The following is a 20264-nucleotide window of genomic DNA, read 5'->3' as shown; positions in this document are numbered from 1 at the left end:
TTTAAAGAGCCCACAACACTATCAGAGCAAAGCTTACACATCTGACACACTCTGGAAGAAGAAAAGATGAGAGAGAAGTGGGTGGAAGCCAGAGTGTTTCTCTCTAGTTCACAGGCTTTGGGAGGATAGCACAGGCAATGATTCCAGTTAGGCTGGCATGAAAAGTAGATAAAGAAACAAATGGAAAGTGCAGCTTCCTGCTTTCATTTTAAATACACATTTATCAATGACCCCCATCATTAAGGTCACATAACTATTACAATTTTATGAAGTAGCTCAAATGCTTTTCAATCTCAATCTTTTAAATTCCTTTTGAAAACATAGTTGACATTTCAACAAGGACTTTTTTTTTTCCAGATTTTGTTACAGAACAAGCTCAAGCCAGGAGTTAAATTTAGATAGCAATTTTTTGGCTATAATGGCATCCTGTAAATTCTTGCTACAGGGCTTTAACCAGCACCTCAGTGACTGGAAAATGTTCACACTCTTCCCAAAGTACATACTGAACTGAACTCAATTGAATTTTCATGGCCAATTTACTCCCTGATAAGATTTAGTCAAACACTGACTATTCACCAACACACACACACACGCACAAATTGCAAAACAATCATCAGAAGCTATCACAAAATGTTTAATTATCCTTTAAATACTTACAAACAGCTCAAGGAACTCTTTAGTCAAACTTGTGAGTCACATAAGAACGACTATTTGTCAGAGAGGTAAACTAAAGTAGCATCTAAGTGATTTGATCATGTAAAGGGATTCATCACTATCTAGTAGGCATCCTTACCTGACTTCATCACTGGTATTGTGTCCAATACATTCAGACTGTCAATCTCAGTACAAAACCTCCAATCCTTATTAGGAGCACTTATAAGACTAGTGAAAGGATAGAGGAAAAAAGCTTTATGGCTAGAAAAGCTAGAAGAGAAGCAAACACACCCTGATTTCAAGGATCAAGTAATTTAATACATCAATGCCCACAGTTCTAGTAGACTTGAAGGTGAGTTTTCTGGGAAAGCAAATTTCCTGAGCAAGAATACACAAGAGTTCTATCCTCTATCTCTGAAGTTATTGTTGCTAGAGGCATTATTTCACATTCATATTATACACAAGACTGTAATGCATATCTGTAAGCTAACTGCCTAGAGTTAATTGGAAAGCTGGCTACTTTAGTAAAGAGTTATTCACCAAGAAAAAAAGGGAAAGGACTCAAAATTAGAAATAAAAGGAGATATTACAATTGACATCATAGAAATACAAAGGATTATAAGAGACTACTATGAGGAAGTATACACTAGCAAACTGGACAACCTAGAAATACTGGATAAATTCCTAGAAACACACTACTCACTAAGTCCAAATCATGATGAAACAGAAAACTAGAACAGACCAATAACAAACAAGGTGATTGAATCAGTAATCAAAAACCTCCCAACAAACAAAAGTCCAGGACCAGATGACTTCACTGGTGAATTCTACCAAACATTCAAAGAAAAATTAATATCAATCTGTCTCAAACTCTTCCAAAAAAACAGAAGAGAATGGTTCTTTTCCAAACTCATTTTACAAGGCCAGCATTACCCTGATATCAAAATCAGCCAAAACTGCCACAAGAAAAGAAAATTACAGGTCAATATCCCTGATGCACATAGATACAAAAATCCTCAATAAAACATTAGCAAATTGAATTCAATAATACATTAAAAAGATCATACACCTTCACATAATATACAAATACCAAATCAGTATGCAATATATCTGAAACTAATATAATGTATGTCAGTTATACCTCAATAAAATTTATTTTATTTTATTTAAAAAATTTTATTTATTTATTTTATGTTTTTTTTGTTTTGTTTTTACAGAAGCTTTATTCATAATTGCACAAACTTGAAAGATGCCAAAATGTTCCTTTCTTCAGGTGAATGGGTAAATAAACTGTAGTATATCCAGAAAATGGAATACTATTCAGCACTAAAAGAAATGAGATATCAAGCTATGAAAAGACATGGAGGAAACTTAAATCCATATTACTAAGCGAAAGAAGCCAATCTGAAAGTACTACATACTGTATGATTCTAAATCTATAACATTCTGAAAAAGGTAAGACTGTGGAGATGGTAAAAACATCAGTCAATGGTTGCCGGGGGTTGAGAGATGGGATGAACAGGATTTTAAAAATCCTGGTCAAGTGGGATTTATTCCAGGGACAGAAGGTTGGTTTAACATCTACACAACATTAACAAAATGAAGGATAAAAATCATATGATAATCTCAACAAATGCAGAAAAATCATTTGACAAAATTCAGCACCCATTTATGATAAGAACTCTCAACAAAGGGTATAGAGGAACATATTAAAAGCCATATACAACAAGCCCACAGCTAATATCATACTCAATGATTAAAAGCTTAAAGCTTAAAAAAAAAAAGAAGAAAAAAAAAAAAAAAAAAGCTTAAAGCTTTTCTGCTAATACCAGGAACCAGACAAGTGACATTTTCAGACACCTTTTATTCAATTCATACTGAAAATCCTATCCAGAGCAATTAGGCAAGAAAAAGAAACAAAAAGAAATCCAAGCTGAATGGGAAAAACTAAAACTATTTGCAGATGATGTGATATTATATATAGAAAACTCTAGAAACTCTATTAGAAAACTTTTAAAACTAGTAAGTGAATTCAAGCAAGTTGTAGGATACAAAATCAATACAAAAAAGCTTGCTGTGTTTCTATACACTAATAATGAACTACTGCAAAGAGAAAGTGAGGAAACAATCCTATTTACAATTGCATCAAAAAGAAGAAAATACATAGGAATAAATTTAACCAAGGAGGTAAAAGACCTATATATTGAAAACTACAAGACATTATGAAAGAAATTTAAAAGACAGAAATAAATGAAAAGATATTCTGTGCACATGCATTGAAATAATTAATATTGTTAAAACATCCATACCACCCAAAGCAATGAAGTGAAGTGAAGTCGCCCAGTCGTGTCCAACTCTTTGCGACCCCATGAACTGTATGTAGCCTAACAGGATCCTCCGTCCATGGGATTCTCCAGGCAAGAATACTGGAGTGGGTTGCCATTTCCTTCTCCATATCCAGGTTCAACACAAGCTCCATCAAAATTCCAATGAGACTGTTTACAAAAATAGAGGATCAATCCTAAAATTTGTATGGAACTATAAAAGACCCCAAAGAGCCAAAACAATCTTGAGAAAGAACAAAGCTAGAGGCATCACTCCATGGTCTTTGATTTCAAACTATATTACAGAGCTATAGTGATTACAGTATTCCATAAAAACAGACACGCAGTTCAATGGAAAAGAATAGAGAGCCCATCAATAAACCCACTCATACATGATCAATTAATTTATAACAAAAGAAACCAAGAACGCACAATGAGGAAAGGATAGTGTCTTCAATAAATATGTGTTGGGAGAATTGGATAGCCACATGCAAAAGAATCAAAGTAAACCATTATCTTATACCACACACAAAGATTCACTCAAAATGGATTAAAGATTAAATATAAGACCTGAAACCACTAAACTCCTGGAAGAAAACATAGGTGGTAACCTGCTTGACAAAGTTCTTGGCAATGATTTTTTTAATCTGACACCAAAAATAAAAGCAACAAAATAAAAAATAAGTGGGACCACACTGAAATAAAAAGCTTCTTCACAACAAAGGAAACCAACAGAATAAAAAGGCAACCTACTGAATAGGAGAAAATATTTGCAAATCATATATCTGATAAAGGGCTAACATCCAAAATACATAAAGAACTCCTATAACTCAACAGCAAAAAAAAAAAAAAAAAAAAAAAAAAAGCCAAGGAACCTGATTTTAGAGTGTGCAGAAGATCTGAATAGACATTTTTCCAAAGAGGATATACAGGTGGCCAACTCATGCCTGAAAAGATGCTCTACACTGTTAATCATCAGAGAAACCACAATGAGCTATCACCTCACACCTGTTAGAAAGGCTATTATCAAAAAGACTGGAAATAACAAATGTTGGTTTGGATGTGAAGAAAAAGGAAAATTAGTGCACTACTGGCAGGAATGTAAATTGGTATAGACACAATGAAAAGCAGTATGGAGGTTCCTCAAAAATTAAAAATAGAACTACCATATGATACAGCAATCCTACTTCTGGGTATTTATTTGAAGAAAACAAAAACACTAAATTGAAGATATACATGCACCTCCATGTTCAATGCAGCATTATTTACATTAGCCAAAGTATAGAAACAGCCCAAGGGTACATGAATGGATAAAGAAAAGGTGATTTCTATGTATATATGATAGAATATTATTCAGCCATAAAAACGAATGAAATCCTGCCATTTGTGACAACATGAATGGACCTTGAGGGCTTTATGCTAAGTGAAACAAGTCAGAGAAAGACAAATACCATATGATCTCTTACATATGGAAAAAAATACATACACACACATATAAAACCAAAGTGTTCATACAGAAAACAGATTGGTGGCTTCCGGGGTGACGGTGGCAGAAATGGATGAATGTTTTTATTTGTTTGCTTAAATAAACTGAAATTTTAAAAAGAATTAGAAGTGAAGAGTTTGGAGAACAGACAGGACAGAATCTTAAGTTCTCTATTTCCCAAACTTTATACTGTCCTGATAATATCCTTAATGGCCTCTATAATAAGAATTCCATTTCTCTCTTGATATTTCAGAGTGATTTATACTGGATTGGAAATTATGAGTGTTTCTTTATAGAAAAATTTAGAGAAAATGTAAAATAGGCTGTCCTTTTAACGTCTTTTAACCGAATTTTGGACAAGTAGTAAAGGGCATTGCTAACACTAAAGAAAGATGTGTAACTATAATACTATCATTATGTAGTTGTCTTCCTGGCCCAGGTGAAATAGTTCTCTTCTATCTTTCAAGGTCAGTGTCAACAAGTCTCAAAGGAAAGATTACAAAACCCCCAAAGTTGAAAGAAATTGGAAAAAAGATCACTTTAATTGTACCCTGAGAATGGAAAGCAACACCTAAACCCTGAAATATAATACCCATCTTCTATAAGAACAATTCTGAAATCTATCAACTTCAATTCTAGCTTGCCTCAATAAATGAGAAAACAACTTATGTTTCTACTTCTGTAAGGTGTAGAGTTTAAATCCAGATTTCAGATTTTAAAAAGAAAGGCATAGAAAAATCAAGCCCACATCAAATATGAGAACAACCCCAAATAACTATAAATGTGGTTACAGCAGAATTTTCAAAGCCAGTAAGGAGCAAAGTAAACTATCGATTACTTCAGCCTTGAACAGAGGCCCAGAATGGTTCATCTACTTGGCTAAAATGCCTGAAATTGCTAGTTTACACATGAAGAGTACATAGTCTGATTTCATCATATCTCATATCTTGTGGTCAGATGGGTGGGCAGATTCCAAACATTTAACCCAATTGTCCTGATTCATTTAGTTCCTTTCACTGACATCACGTTTCCATGTTTGAGCTTAATTCCTGGCTATGGGTGAATTTCCCACTTGTGAAAACCAGAAGGGTGATCTCTGAAGCTTTGAATCCCTGGGGAAAGGTAATCCCTTGGCACTAATATTATAAGGACTTATTGACCCTAGTGGGCCTGTGTCTTCCATTAATTTCAATGCAACTGCCTCAACACCCCCTCTCAGTTTCACAGACCACCACCTTCTTTGCACACATGATTTTGTCTAAACTGCCTCTCTACTGTAGACAAACTTTAGGCTCTACTTCTCTATTGTGGTCTACCTGGTCTTCTTTAACTTCTATAACCTTTTTAGAATCAGACTGAGCTCACATGTTTATAACCATCTGACCCTCCTGGCCACAGCCTATTGCTAGCCAAAATATACAATCTGGCATATTCCTCCTGCTAACCCAATGTTTGGGTTTAGTTTCTCTTTTCCTACTTCTGTCTATGAGTCAATTTCTCCTGTCCTCTGTGGTCAGAATAAATATACCAACTATTCCATTAAAAATATTCTCTATATCAATTTCAAATCAATTGAGATACTGAAAAATTTATTGAGTAAAAAATTCCAAGAGTATGTTTAGGGTTCACAAAATAACCACTAAAACACAATGAGAAGGATAAATGTTTCGCTGAGCACACTTTATGATGTATTCAAAAGTGGTATCTTAGTTATTAAACAACTAGTATTTCTAGATGTTAATAATAGTTAACACTTATGGAGCTCTATTTTGTGCCAGACACTGTGTTAAGAGTTTTATATTCATTTTCTCATTCAATCATCCCAATATTCTATGAAGTAGATAATATTAAGGAGCAATGTTAAAGTCTAATTTCAAAACAAAATCTGTCACAAATCCAGACTTGTCACCAAATAGTGGTGCTGAGTTTTTCAATATTTAAAGTTCTCAGATGTCACAGTAATAGAGTCATGGATGCTAATCTAAAAATCACCAGTTTCTCAATTTTCTTCCCAGCTTCCTGTAATTACAATATGAAAGCTGATTACTGCCTATCCATGGAAGCCAGAGGATCCTGCATTGCTTAAAATTTTTTTAATACATCTTTTCATGCATGTCCGGCAGATAAGTTAGAAAATGCTCAACACATTGGGTTTAAAATCACCCATTCTAATGAACATGTGGTCCAGAAACCTGGCATCCAGCTGGCAGAAGGGAAGCATAAAAGCCTTTGGGCATACTAAATGCCTCCCCCAATAATAAAATTCTCTATAAAAAATGGCTATCTGAATCAAAGTGAAAACTCTGAACCAAGATGAAGAAATTATGAAAAAACTGTGAAGCTATAATACTTCAGCAAAGCAGCCAGCACCTTTTAAATCTCTCTCTGTTGATAATTTGTAAATGTGCTATATCAAAACGGGGAGGATGTAAATCAAAAGCAGAACGCAAAATAAAAAGGATGTTTTCTATATGAAGATTTCAGGACATGATCTGAGTAAGAGCCTGAAAAGAAAGCAGGATTTGAAAATAAAACTTAAGGAAATGGTGAAATCAAACCAACTAGGAACTCTGTTCACCAAGGTAAGCACCAACATATATGCAAAATAAGAAACTATTAATACCTGTAGATAAGAATCATTCAAAAATCAACTCAGTTTAAATGGCCAAGCAAAAAAGGAGGAGGAGGAAGAGAGGGAGTAATGGCTTAAACATTGAATTAAAGAGAGTATTTACATTTATACTCAGGTGAATGGAACCTCATTAAAACGAATAAAATTCTATACTACAGTTACCAAGTTGTGTTCATCAACTTAAAATCATGTGAGCGTACCTTATATGAATGATAAGGAAATTAGGTTAACATGATATCATCTATATCACCAAGTACTGAATGACTAAAATGACTAAATTGAACTGCCATATAATTCAATATATCAATGAAGGAAATCAAAATGCCTCGATTCTATTTTAAATAGCAGTACTTGCCTGTAATGCAGGAGACTGGGGTTTGATCCCTGGGTCAGGAAGATCCCCTGGAGAAGGAAATGGCAACCCACTCCAGTATTCTTGCCTGGATAACTCCGCAGAGAGAGGAGCCTGGCGGGCTACAGTCCATGGGGGTTGCAAAGAGTCAGACCCGACTGAGCGACTTACACACATATGTCACAAAAGATCATAAAGGTTCTTAGCATAATAGAAACTTCTTCAGTTTACACTGACATAAAACTGAGCTTAAATTCCCAGTGTCCAAATATGGATGATATCATCACTTGTATTTGTTCCACTAAAATCATTCAAGCCTCAAGGAAGAAAACAATTTTCCAATAAGTAATCACCAAGACAATACAACTTGGGTTATTAGTTTTGTCAAAAGTCAAATAAGATTCTTTCACCAAGGGATAAAGACTTTAAGAATTCTGGAGTTGCAAGTAATCCTGAAAGATCAAGTATAGCTTCAGGCAAGTAAATGAAGGACTCTAAGCCATTGAGGGTAGATGGCTCATGTCCAATTACTGAATACATATTGATTGTAGTTCACCATAATCTCTCTCATAAATACATTCTCCACACAGTTATTATTTTTATTTATTTTTGGCTGTGCTGGGTCTTTGTTGCTGGGCATGGACTTTCTCTAGCTGTGGTGAGGGGGACCACTCTTTGTTGCAATATATGGGCTTCTCGTTGCAGTGACTTCTCTTGTTGCAGACCATGGGCTCTAGGCACGCGGCCTTCGGTAGTTATGGCACGTGGGCTTCTGTAGTTGAGACTCAAGGGCTCTAGAGCAGACTCAGTAGTTGAGGAGCATGGCCTTAGTTGTTCCTCGGCACATGTGATCTTCCCAGACCAGGGATTGAACCTGTGTCCCCTGAGAGTGGTGAGGGTCTTCCCATCCATTGTGCCACCAGGGAAATCCCAAACATTTATTAAGGATTAACTTTGGTTATAGATAACTAGATGTCAAGGGTAAGTCACAGCTCCTCATGTATGCAATTTATTTTCAAATTTAAAAAAATTTGGAAAAGATAATCTTAATGGATAGATGACATGATTTTAGGAATTCAGATGTTACATACCTTTCATTTGAAAATAACTTATGACTTATGTTAAGGCCCACAAGGTTACTGACAGGCCAAACTATAATACCCTTAGGAATTCACTCACTCCATGTGTGACCATGTTCCTCAGGCATCTTCCCACAAATATTCATGTGACTTTTCTACAGTTTGGCTCTATGTCTGTCTCAAGAAGACTTTCTAAGCCTTCATTGCTAAAATATCTTCCAACTGACACTTCCTCTTCCTCACTCCCAGTCATTCTTGCCCTCACTACAAGATGACTTCCATTTCCACCATTCTATTAAAACTGTTCTAAATTCTATAACTGCACTCAAGAATAAAAGAATAAAGTTAACACTGCCAGAAATGTAAGTATGTTTAATGTTACCTCCCCTAGCACAGTACTTGGAGCAACTAGGTTCTCAATAAATGCTAAGTTGAAAATTACATAAATAATAAAGGTGGCAATATGCAAAACATAGTGCTCATTTAAAAAAATCTTTGAATTGTCCATTGTGTGCAAGAATGCATATATTTACAAAAACTATTTTTCCCTTCATTTATCCTCGAAATATGTTTTAGGTACTATCTACAAGGCACTGGATAGGGTTCCTCTTCTTTTGGGCTTTTTTATGTTTCATTTTAAATTTTTTACTGGAGTGTAATCGCTTCGCAATATTGTGTTAGTTTCTACTGTATAACAAAATGAATTGGCTATATGAAAGAAATACCCCCTCTCTCTTAAACCTCCCTCCCCCCAATCCCACCCATCTAGGTTATCACAGAGGGAGCTGAGCTCCCTCTCATGGACTTTAATAGTCTAACAAACTACAATTGTGATGCCACACACTTAATAAGCCTGTTTATAGAAAGAAGGGTACAATGTGATTTTATTAATGGATATATTTGAAGGCAGAATAGAATTGTAGAATGTGCTTCCATAGAAATGGAGAAATCTCACTTGTTTCTCAGGGGTCAGCTTCTCACCTACACCAAGCAGAAGGCATCAAACAGTTCTCAAACAGAACTCCTCATCATGAGCCTATTATATCATAGCTGTGCAACTATTTCTGTGAACCACTTCTGCATAGGACCTAGCCTGGTACCTGAAACTTAATAGGCTCTCAATCCATTTGTTTTCATTGCACAAATGAGAAAACTAAGGCCCAGAAAAATGAAAAGGTCAGTTCTGTAGCATATAGAATGAGCTTTAGAATCACAAAGACCTGGATTTGATCCTTGCTCAAGATATTTAACCTCATCACCTCAATTTTCTAGTAGAATTCAATCATATGACAGATGTGAAAATCCCTGGTGTGAGGTAGACACTCCGTAAATCCAAGATCCAGGTTGGTGACATAGAACTGGTCTCACACATGGTAGGCTGGTTGTTAGGAATTTAAAGAAAGTGAAAAATGTATAAATGAGCAAATTATGGTATTAATTAGATGTTTAGGTTTGACTTGAGTCAAAACAAACATTTAAATAAATTTAATGTGGGAGAGGACAAAGGACCTAGATGGAAAAAAAAGTAAAGAGCTCCCCTAGGGGCAGAAAACAGAGCTGATGTAACAGTATCCTTAGAGACTGAAGTAGAACTTAACTAGATATTAGCACATCAGTTAATTAAAAAGGAAAAAGTTTTATATGATCAAAATAAAGGTGTAGTGCTTCAAGGTGGCAAAAATGAACAGAATAAATGGAAGTAGAATTTTTCCAGATCTTTAAGCAGTACCTTTTTCAGACCTTATAAAGAAAACTTGAGTAAAGTCTCATGAAAAATTGGAAAACGTTAAACAACTAGGTACTTACCTATGAGAACAAAAAAGAGAAAAAAATGAAATGACTCAGCTTGAAAAATTAAAAAATAACACCTACCACAGCATAGTGGCTGACATAGAATTTTGAAACAAGAAGTCCTTGTTCACAATCTCACCTCTTGCCTCCCAGTTGAAAGACCGTGGTCAACTTATCTAAGTCATCTGTACTTCAGGCTCCCCAACCATAAAATGGTGCTGATGACTATCAATCTCACAGGGTTGGTGTGCAGATTAAAATGTGTTAATATTAATATTTACAAAGCACTCTGGACAGTGCTTGGCACTAAAAAGTGCTTCTGAAATAAATCATCAGACTTGTTCAATATGGAAATACGAATCTGACAAACCTCAACCCATGACTACAATGACTAAAAAAAAATTTTAGTGTTTTGCTGTGAATTTACTCTGAAGCCATCAACTTCCTTATACAAACACTTAGGAAATGAGAAACTCTGCAGATAAACAAGCAAATATAAAGGCAAGAAGCTGACTTGTTTTCTTTTTTCCAGATGGATCTAGAGGTGAAAATAGAGAGTGTAGAGATGCACATGTTAGCTCAACACAGTGAAGAGCCAGCTCAGAGCCTGGGCTCTGCAACAGTGCATTGACCTGCTTCACTAGGTGATGCGCTTGCTCCTCTGCGCTGGGTTTCTATCACACTGCATTGGACGTTGCACCAGAAAAATCAAAATCGCCGTCCTAAGCTAAGATGCATTTGGTCTTTGAGTAACAAAAAATACATTTAAGATAGATTCCCTTCCCTAAAGTAGTTTATAATCTATTTGGGGAGATAACCTTACCTCTCCAAATTATTAGAGGTGGCATACGATTAAGTTCTGAATGTCCTTTGTTTTATAACCACAAACTCCTAGAAATACAGAGACAAGCTGTGTCCTCTTAGAATACTCTCTCTTATCCAAAGGTAATATTTCTTGTAAATCAGAATGACTGTGTCTATGTGAATGAAAGAAATAAGCACTCCAGGGTTCCTGTTTTCCTTTAGTGTGAATATGAAAGTGTTATATCTACCAATGTCTCCCAAATGTGAAGCACTGCCTTGATAGCAGCAGGTCCAGGAAATAAAGAAAAGGAAAGGAGAAAGAGTGAACCTATACATCTTCATTATAAAAATGAAGACATAAAATAAGACACATAAAAATCTGTGCCTTATATTGGTAGTTGAGTTGTTTAGTCATGAACTCAAGCAGATCTGAAGCTAAGATACATTCCCCACATTTTTGCTTTAATATGAGCACAAGTCACAGACTCACAGTGTGGGCACGATGATCTACAGGCCAATTCCCTCATTTTCCTGATAACAGGACTATAAATGATAAATCACTTGGTGACAGTTACAGGAAAGTTAGCGACACAGCCAGCACAAGAGCTCAGTTCTAACAATCAGAATTGAATACTTTGTTCTACATCTTAGAGAAGTTTTAATTTCTTTCTTTCTTTCTTTCTCGGTCTCTGTGTCTGTGTGTATGTGTATCTGAGTCTCCCCTCCTTCTCTTCCTCTATCACGTCATTCTCTCTGTCCTTTCTCTTCATATTTAAACTCTTGATTTTCATACATATGATACATATGATCATAAGAACTGAAGCCACTATGTCTCTACTTTAATACCATTCTTTTTATTGAAAGGGAAGTTGAAATAAATGCTTCCAAAAGTTCAAAAGAAACAGAATACTGGCCTCTTTCTACAAAGCAGATTATAAAACTGCCAGGAACCTGCTATGGAAGTTAATAGATAATCTTTACTATTCGATGCAAATTAGCTTTCAAAACAATCCAAGCATCAAAGTCCAAAGGAAAGCAGGAGTTAGAATTCATGACAGTGGCTGGCAGTTGGCTAGTGGAAAAGAGACCACCACAGGATTTTCAGAGACCCAAAGACGATACAGCCACTTATCTACATGTGTATATTATACTGTTGGAAACCAGTGCATGAAGAGAGGGAAAGGTGCACGCACTTGGGCTGTGTGTATGTGTGTGTGTGTTATTGGAGTAAAGCATAGAATGTTATAACTGCTGACTATAAAGGAGCTAAACCTAGTGAGTAATTGTACTGAATACATGACATGTTTCTTTTCTATATAAAAAATGCCAAGAAATAATACTTCACCTGACCTAAAGAAACCAGACTTAGTCATTTAGAGTAATTAGAACTAGCAGCAAAAGCAATTAACTAGGTCAGCAGAAGAGACAGCCATAGCAGAAAGCCTACAAGAAACTGTGTAAAGGCGTATAGCCTCTTAAAACACAAAGTTAAAAAGAAGAGAAAAATTCTCCCTGAAGGAAAGAAAGAGAAAGCATATGGGGTTATTAATAATAAAGTCTGATGGGATAAAGGTACTCATGATTATGTACTTTCATTTATTTAAATATTATTTAAAGTGGTGTATCGACCTGTCTATAATTAGTGACTGATTGAACATTTATATTGAACAATTTCATAACTAATTAATTTTCATTGAAAAAGTCTGATCCACATGTATAATATAAACTCATGGTCATTGTTATTCATGCACTGGAAGCCTAGGTTAAATTTACAAACAGGCACCACCTAGTGGCAGCAAACAGAATTGCAAGCATAGTGGCTTGCCTTCATAATGCTGGCAGTACAAGCATAAATGCCACCAAACGACTTAGGCCATGCCTTTACAATGACTGCTTTTCTCACTTTTGTAGCATTTAAAATATATTCATACTATTGCAGCTGAATTAACTGTACATCAGTTTCTATCAATGGATAAGGTTTAGAAAAAGAGTAGGTTTTTCATTCATAAACAAATATGTTCTGTATAGATAGTAAATTAACCAAAGGCCCAGCTATTACTGTACCTAAAAAGAGGTTGGGTAAAATTTTTTTTAATGGATAAAAGGAGAATAATGTGGCAGCAGATTATGAACATATGAAATGAATGAATGAGAAGAAATAGCTTTTCTTCATCAGTTTTATGAAGAGATAAAGCATGTTATTGTACAAAATCTCTAGTTCATATAGAATAGATTCAATTAATAAAAACACTGGGTGACACTTTTTAAAAGTCATGGTTACTAGTAACCACTTTGGTAAAAATCTTTTCAATATATGTCCTTTTTCTTTCTTTTGGTCTTAATAAACAACATACAGTTCAGTTCAGTCACTCAGTTGTGTTTGACTCTTTGCGACCCCATGGACTGCAGCATGCCAGGCTTCCCTGTCCATCACTAACTCCCAGAGCCTGCTCAAACTCATGTCCATTGAGTCGGTGATGCCACCCAACCATCTCATCCTCTGTCATCCCCTTCTCCTCCTGCCCTCAATCTTTTCCAGCATCAGGGTCTTTTCAAATGAGTCAGCTCTTCACATCAGGTGGTCAGTATTGGAGTTTCAGTGTCAATATCAATCCTTCCAATGAACACCCAGGAAAGTAAACCTAATTAAATCTTTCTCTTACTACTAGAGATACTATAATGGCTTAAGGGCAGCATTCCTATGCATCAATTTTTATTAAGGATAACAGAAGCTGTTGCGGTTTGGCTTCAATATGAATTGACCTTAGGCTACAACATAGGTAATTTTCCTTATAATCTCTGGTAAATTCATGTTTTATCTCTCCTAATAACCAAATGCAGATAAAATTCTTATTGATTGTGGGTTTTGGACCATTGAGTTCCATTTAGCAGCTCACTGTATTTGAAAAAAATGTATAAACAACCCTCAGTAAAAGGAAAAATATGATCTCACAATATAAATTCAAAATTAAATATATCTTGTGTGTGTGTGTGTGTGTGTGTGTGTATTAAGACTTTTCAGTTGCGTCTGACTGTTTGCAACCCTATGGACTGTAGCATGCTGACTGGGGCTCCTCTGTCCATGGGATTCTCCAGGCAAGAATACTGGAGTGTGTTTCCATGCCCTTCTCCAAGGGATCTTCTTCCTGACCCAGGGATCAAACCTCCATCTTTTACATCTCCTGTACTGGCAGGCGGGTTCTTTACCACTAGTGCCACCTGAGAATTGGTGAGACAAAGAATGCTAGCTAAAAATCAAGAAACTTCGCTCTTCACAATTGCAAAGGTTGATATAATAATGTAAAGAATGGAAGAACATTCAATTTTCACATCTAGTAGGAAGCAGAAATGAGACTTAAAACCCGAGAAAAACACTCATTCCACATTCCATTCCTTTACCACCTTATTCATACCAACAGAAACGATCAGTAATTAAGTAGAATAGTGCTGTACCTGCTAAAGATGTTTCTGTGTTTGCTATCCAAATACACCGGTTATACTCAGCAGAGGTAAGAAGAGCCTGCTTTTAAAACCATCTGATGCAACAGAAATGTCATTTTGTAAAACCAGATGTAAGCTGAAATGATAAAACAGAATTTAAAAGGAAAAGGAAAGGGCGTAATGAAGAAAGGGAGCTACAACAGACTTTTTAGTGCTGAGTGCATAGTGTGTGTGTGTGTATGCTCTGTCGTGTCCCCGTCTTTGGGATGGGACCCCACAGATTGCAGCCCATCAGGCTCCTCTGTTTATGGAATTTCCCAGGCAAGAAAACTGAAATGGGTTGCCATTTCCTTCTCCAGGGGATCTTCCCAACCCAGGGATCGTACCTGCGTCTCTTGTGCCTCCGGCATTGGCAGGCGATTCTTTACCATTGCACCACCTGGAAAGCCCAGGAATGCACAGTAGGTTTTCACAAATACATGTTAGCATAAATATCAATTCTAACATAGAGCCAATCAAAAAACCTCCCTCAAATAAATTGAGTATATATATTCGCACTTAGAAAACTCTATGGTACATCTTGTAAGCTAGTATCTATTTATTTTGTTATGATACCAGGAACTTAGTAAAAATAAATTAGAATAGTTGTTGTTCATTACAGTGTGAATGAAACAAAGCTGAACTTTCAAGGTTCTGCTTCTGAAGAAAATGCATGTGGTTTTTCTTTAAGCACACACAAGTGACATTTCCATCTGTATGGTACTCTCTTCAGGAGATTACTACCTCCAACACAGGATAGCATGAAAATTCCATCCACATAGCATTTGCAGGATAAGCAAAGTGTTACTGTCATTTGAAAAAACTTCCACTGACAAACAGAAACTCAAAAAATCATTTTAAAGTATTTATTCTATTTTAGCCCACACTTCTATTTCTTAATTAATGAAGAAATACTTTGGAGTATGTTATGATATTAATAAAAGAAAATATTTTTTCCTCCAGATACAAATGCATATTTACAAGAAAAAAAGGTGCACATGCAAAAATTCAATAGTGACACCAGTTTTAGCCTTTTTCATCAGGCTCCCTTAAACTATTATTAGTGAGAAAATAATTCTTCAATTATATTTCATTGAAAAAGAGGACACAGAAGATTAATATTCTGTATTCTTTCCCCCAAAAAAATAAACTCTATGAATTTGGAAATGCTTTTAATGAAAGCAGTAACGTCTTTATACTAACGATTCTGGTCCCATATAATTTCTATGACAAATCATTTTTATTAATATTGCTGGCCCATCAGATAATACAAAAGTGCATAAGTTCACATTAAGGTTTTATTACAGTTACACCTCATTTATTGGAATGCTATCAGGCAAGGAGATGTTCAACAAAAATTGATATTTCAAAAAAACAAAATTCTAAAACATGAATATTTGTCGTTTATCATTGATCTGGAAACAAATCTTTCTGAAATGCTTTTTTTAAAATTTTGTTGCTTCCTTAGACATAGCATAGTAAAAAAAAAAAAAAGTTAGGCTTTTTCTGATAATTCTAGATTATTATTACAAAGAAACACTGGTCATGCCTTGAAGGAAATGTTCTACACTTTTTAAATGTCCCAAACGCCTACATGCTTGGAATTCTTGTGCTTACTTTTGCAGTTTGTATGTCTTTGTCCTCACTGGCAAATGCTTATTAGCCATGACTTCAAGAGTACAACTGCCTCTGTCACCTCCCCTACAAACACACTGATTAAATCTTCTGCTTTACAAAACCAGATTCAAACAAAGAAAACATCGCAACAACTGCTCTGTGTAAGGTGTTAACTTAGACACAAATGACGTGGTTTCTGGAATGCTCTCGCAGAGGGCTTGGGGGCTTCTCCATGAGGACAGTTCAAATGCTTTAGGATGTGGCTTTCATAATATCTCAAGTGTCTGTTTAGAAGCTGAGGTCTGGGAGTAGCACCCCATCTTTTTATGGGACATGACTCTTCTCGCAGAATGCTGGTTAGCATTTACAATGCAACCAGGGAGAAACAGTCCATGAAAAGACTGTGGAGGTCTCAGAGCTCCAATCGCATGGGTGGTGGGAAGGGGACAGATCTCATAGTTGGCTATGATCCAGGAATGATATCCGAAATACTAAACATGCATCCAAGCCAAGCAGGACTGATCATGGGGGTGACCAGTGGAAAGGGCGCTCTGGTCAGTGTCTACTTACTAACCAATAAGGAATTATTCCAATAAATATTTCAGAAAAAAAAACAGCTATACAGACATATACTGTGGGACTATCACAGATAGTTTGTGCTAGGTGTTGGCTAATGCAGGCCATATACTCAGGCCCCTTGACATTATGTGCACAATATAAAGGGATGCAAAAGAGCTTGCTTGAACTTAAGTTGTTGAGCAAGAGGGAGGCTTAGATTTTCCAGGAAGCCAACTAAGAGAAAGCATAGTTTGGATTCCTAGGGAGAGACAGAGCCTGCCTTAAATCTAAAATATGACCAAAAGGCATGCCAATGATTAGGAAATACAAGGGAACTGGTTATTGCTGCTTCTGTTTATTTACCTTAGTACAAGCTCTAGATTATTAGTCACTGAACAAGTGATGATTTCTAGAGATAATTACAGTATGTTATAAAGATTGTGGGTGTGTGCTCACTCAGTTGTGTCCAACTCTTTTTGACCCCATGGACTGTAGCCCACCAGGCTCCTCTGTCCATGGGGATTCTCTAGGCAAGAATACTGGAGTGGGTTGCCATTTCCTTCTTTAGGGGATCTTCCCGACCCAGGGATCGAACCCACATCTCCTGCATTGGCAGGCGGATTCTATTTGTTAGTAAATATTTAAGCCCAACTTAACTGTTTACATATTTTATCTAAGGGAACTTCAGAATAAAAATTGATAATGACCATATATGTGAAAGCTATAATGAACCCAATTGCTTACTGCTACTGAGAAAGCTTTCTTAGTGGGCACAATATAAATATGTTTGCATTTAATGACAAAGATAAAATTGTAATCTAAGTATAATGATGAGGACATTGCAACAACTTGGTCCATAAAGGTTAAAAGAACAAAGTGGATTTCCCCGGGGCCCTGGACTGAGTTGCACTTACTCTAGTGTCTAGTTCCTCCAGTCTTCTGTCTTCTGTACCAGACTGGCTCCCTCTCTCCTTCCTGTCGTTCTCAGCATTTTCTCATGTGCTTAAACCTGAAAATGACTATATCATCATTGTACTAGAAATAATGTGACACAATATAGAAAGAAGAAAGGCTAATGATACTGTAAATTAAGGCAAAAACAGTAATCTCAATGTTAATTTATTATTATTCTAAATGACTGTATCTGTCAATTGTTTTAACCAACTAAAAACCTGTATCAGCAGTAGGAGACTGAAAGCCACCACTACATCATGGCTCCTAGATAGCATACTGGCCAATGATGCTAGTGGCTGACTAAAAAAATGCCAACAGAATGGCATCAATGCAATCAAGAAATGTAAATCCAACTCTGTGGTATGATCTATTTCTTGTGGATTATAAACTACACATCAAACATTCTAAAAACACTGATCTCTTAGCATGACATAGTGTGTGAGCTATGGAAATTTTATCAAGATAGCTGATAGATAGTCATGTAATTTACTGTAAAATTCTGCGACCTTGTGAAAGGAGCAAAAAGGAATGTCAAAGTTGACCTCTCATTTCCAAGTACAGATAATGGAGAATCTACTTGGCTTTTGGGGTGAAAAGAGTCAAAGGACTATGGAGAAAACTTCACATCAACCTCCAAAGATTCAAATTTCATTTAAAGGTGAGTATGTATGATTTATGAAAAACAGAATAAAGCAGCATGAAATTTCAGATGAATTGAAAATATAACAACAGGAAATATGCAAACTGTGTTTACTAATTTTAGCCTGGCACTTATCTTAGCATTTTCATGTACATTAGTTCATTTACTGCTCATAACAATCCTATGAGGTAGATACCAGCATTTTCCCAATTTTACAAATGGGGGAACTGAGATACTGAAAGACTAAGGAACTTGCTCCAAGGTCACACAGTGGATTAGTGGGAAAGCCCGGTCAATTTTGGGCATGCTCTAGAATACTTGCTGCAATCACTAGTCTGTACTGCCTCCCACGGGCACAAAAGTACACAAACATAAGCTAAAATTTATAGGCTTATTCCTAGATATTTGAGTACAGAATGAATCCCAGTACTTTTAAGTTCTATTAGGATATGATTTCTGGAGGTGCCAAACAACACCAACAACAGTGCTACTTAAGTTTTATTTACAAATGAAGTATGTAATTGCATTGTATTCATAGATTTAATGTCAAAATACATGGCATTTGGTAGATGAGAAAAATGCAGTTAAACTTCACTGTGTTGGTAAAAGGTGAAAGCCTCCTGATTATGTGCGTGTGTGCTTAGTCGCTCAGTCATGTCCGACTCTTTGTGACCCCAAGGACTGCAGCCTGCAAGGCTCCTCTGTCCATGGGGATTCTCTAGGCAAGAACACTGGAGTGGGTTGCCATGTCCTCCTCCAGGGGATCTTCCCGACCCAGGGATTGATCTCGGGTCTCCTGCATCGCAGGCAGATTCTTTACCAGCTGAGCTACCAGGGAAGCCTTCTCACTGGATGTGTTGAAATGTAGAGAGGAGAATGCCTCAGCTTTGATATGCATATCAGATGAGTGGATGAATGAGATCCAGATACAGAACTATGTTCAGGATTTCAGCATCCCCATCAAACATGTCTGCCCATCTCTATCTCAACAGTTATCATACTATAGTGGAATCCTTGCTTATCTGTCTGCTCAACTGTGAGGTCCTCAAGGGCATGAGTTATTCATCTTCAGTGTTTGGCTCAATACCTCATATGTACTGAGTTACTAACAAAGTTAGTTACTAAGTTCCTAACACTTCCTAAACCAACGTAAGCAGTGAGTATCTGCTAAATGGAAAACACTCTGCTGGTGGGGGAAAAAAGATCTGTTCCATATGCAGGGTAGCATGGCAAAGTGGGACCAATAATGGCAGCACCCCAAATAACAGAAAAGGTCAGCATGAATTTTTCTATAAGAAACCAACTTTCCCCATAAAGGTTATAGAATGAGTGGGAATCCCAACATGTCCCAATCCACTGCTTCTCTTTAAAAGAAGATCAACGATCCCCTCCATTTAGCTGTTGCTTAACTTTTATAATTCTTAAAATGGGAATAATATAACTGTCATCATACATAAGTCAATATAATTTTTAATAACAGCTTTATTGAGATATAATTCACATACCATGACACTCAGCCTTTAAAATGTACGATTCAGTGGTTTTAGTATATCCACAGGTATGAGCAACATCATCACAATTTTAGAATATTTTGGTCCCCTAAAAAAGAATTTCTGTACCCCTTAGCTATGCCCCTACCCTTCCATTTCCAAGCAACCACTGATCTACATTCTGTCTCTATGGATTTGCCTATTCTGGACATCTTACATAAAAGGAATCATATAGTATGTAGCCTTTTGTGTCTGGCTTATTTCCCTAAGAACAAAATTTTAAATGTTCATCCACGTTGTTGAATACACATATTGGTACTCTATTCCTTTTTATTCCTGAATAGCATTCCATTGTGTGAGTATAACACATATGTTTACCTATTCATCAGCTGACGTACATTTG

General features: G+C 36.2%; 1 protein-coding gene across 13 annotated transcripts in view; it reads right to left on the bottom strand.

Moving 5' to 3' along the window:
• The window catches only part of MBNL3 (muscleblind like splicing regulator 3), a 114608-nt gene that overhangs the window by 72908 nt on the left and 21436 nt on the right, over positions 1–20264 (bottom strand). The window contains exon 2 of one of the 13 annotated variants that reach the window (XM_065915024.1): positions 17692–17786. The exons of 11 other annotated variants lie outside the window; for them this stretch is intronic. The gene's annotated coding sequence lies outside the window, so the exon portion shown is untranslated. Of the gene's footprint in view, positions 1–14575; positions 14665–17691; positions 17787–20264 lie in introns of those variants that run through there. One more of the 13 variants, XM_065915029.1, reaches the window with a different exon arrangement.

This window comes from Muntiacus reevesi, chromosome X (assembly GCF_963930625.1).
Source record: "Muntiacus reevesi chromosome X, mMunRee1.1, whole genome shotgun sequence".
Taxonomy (NCBI): Eukaryota; Metazoa; Chordata; class Mammalia; order Artiodactyla; family Cervidae; genus Muntiacus; species Muntiacus reevesi.
The sequence above is the reverse complement of the archived record's forward strand: the minus strand, read 5'-3'. Positions and strand labels throughout refer to the sequence as shown.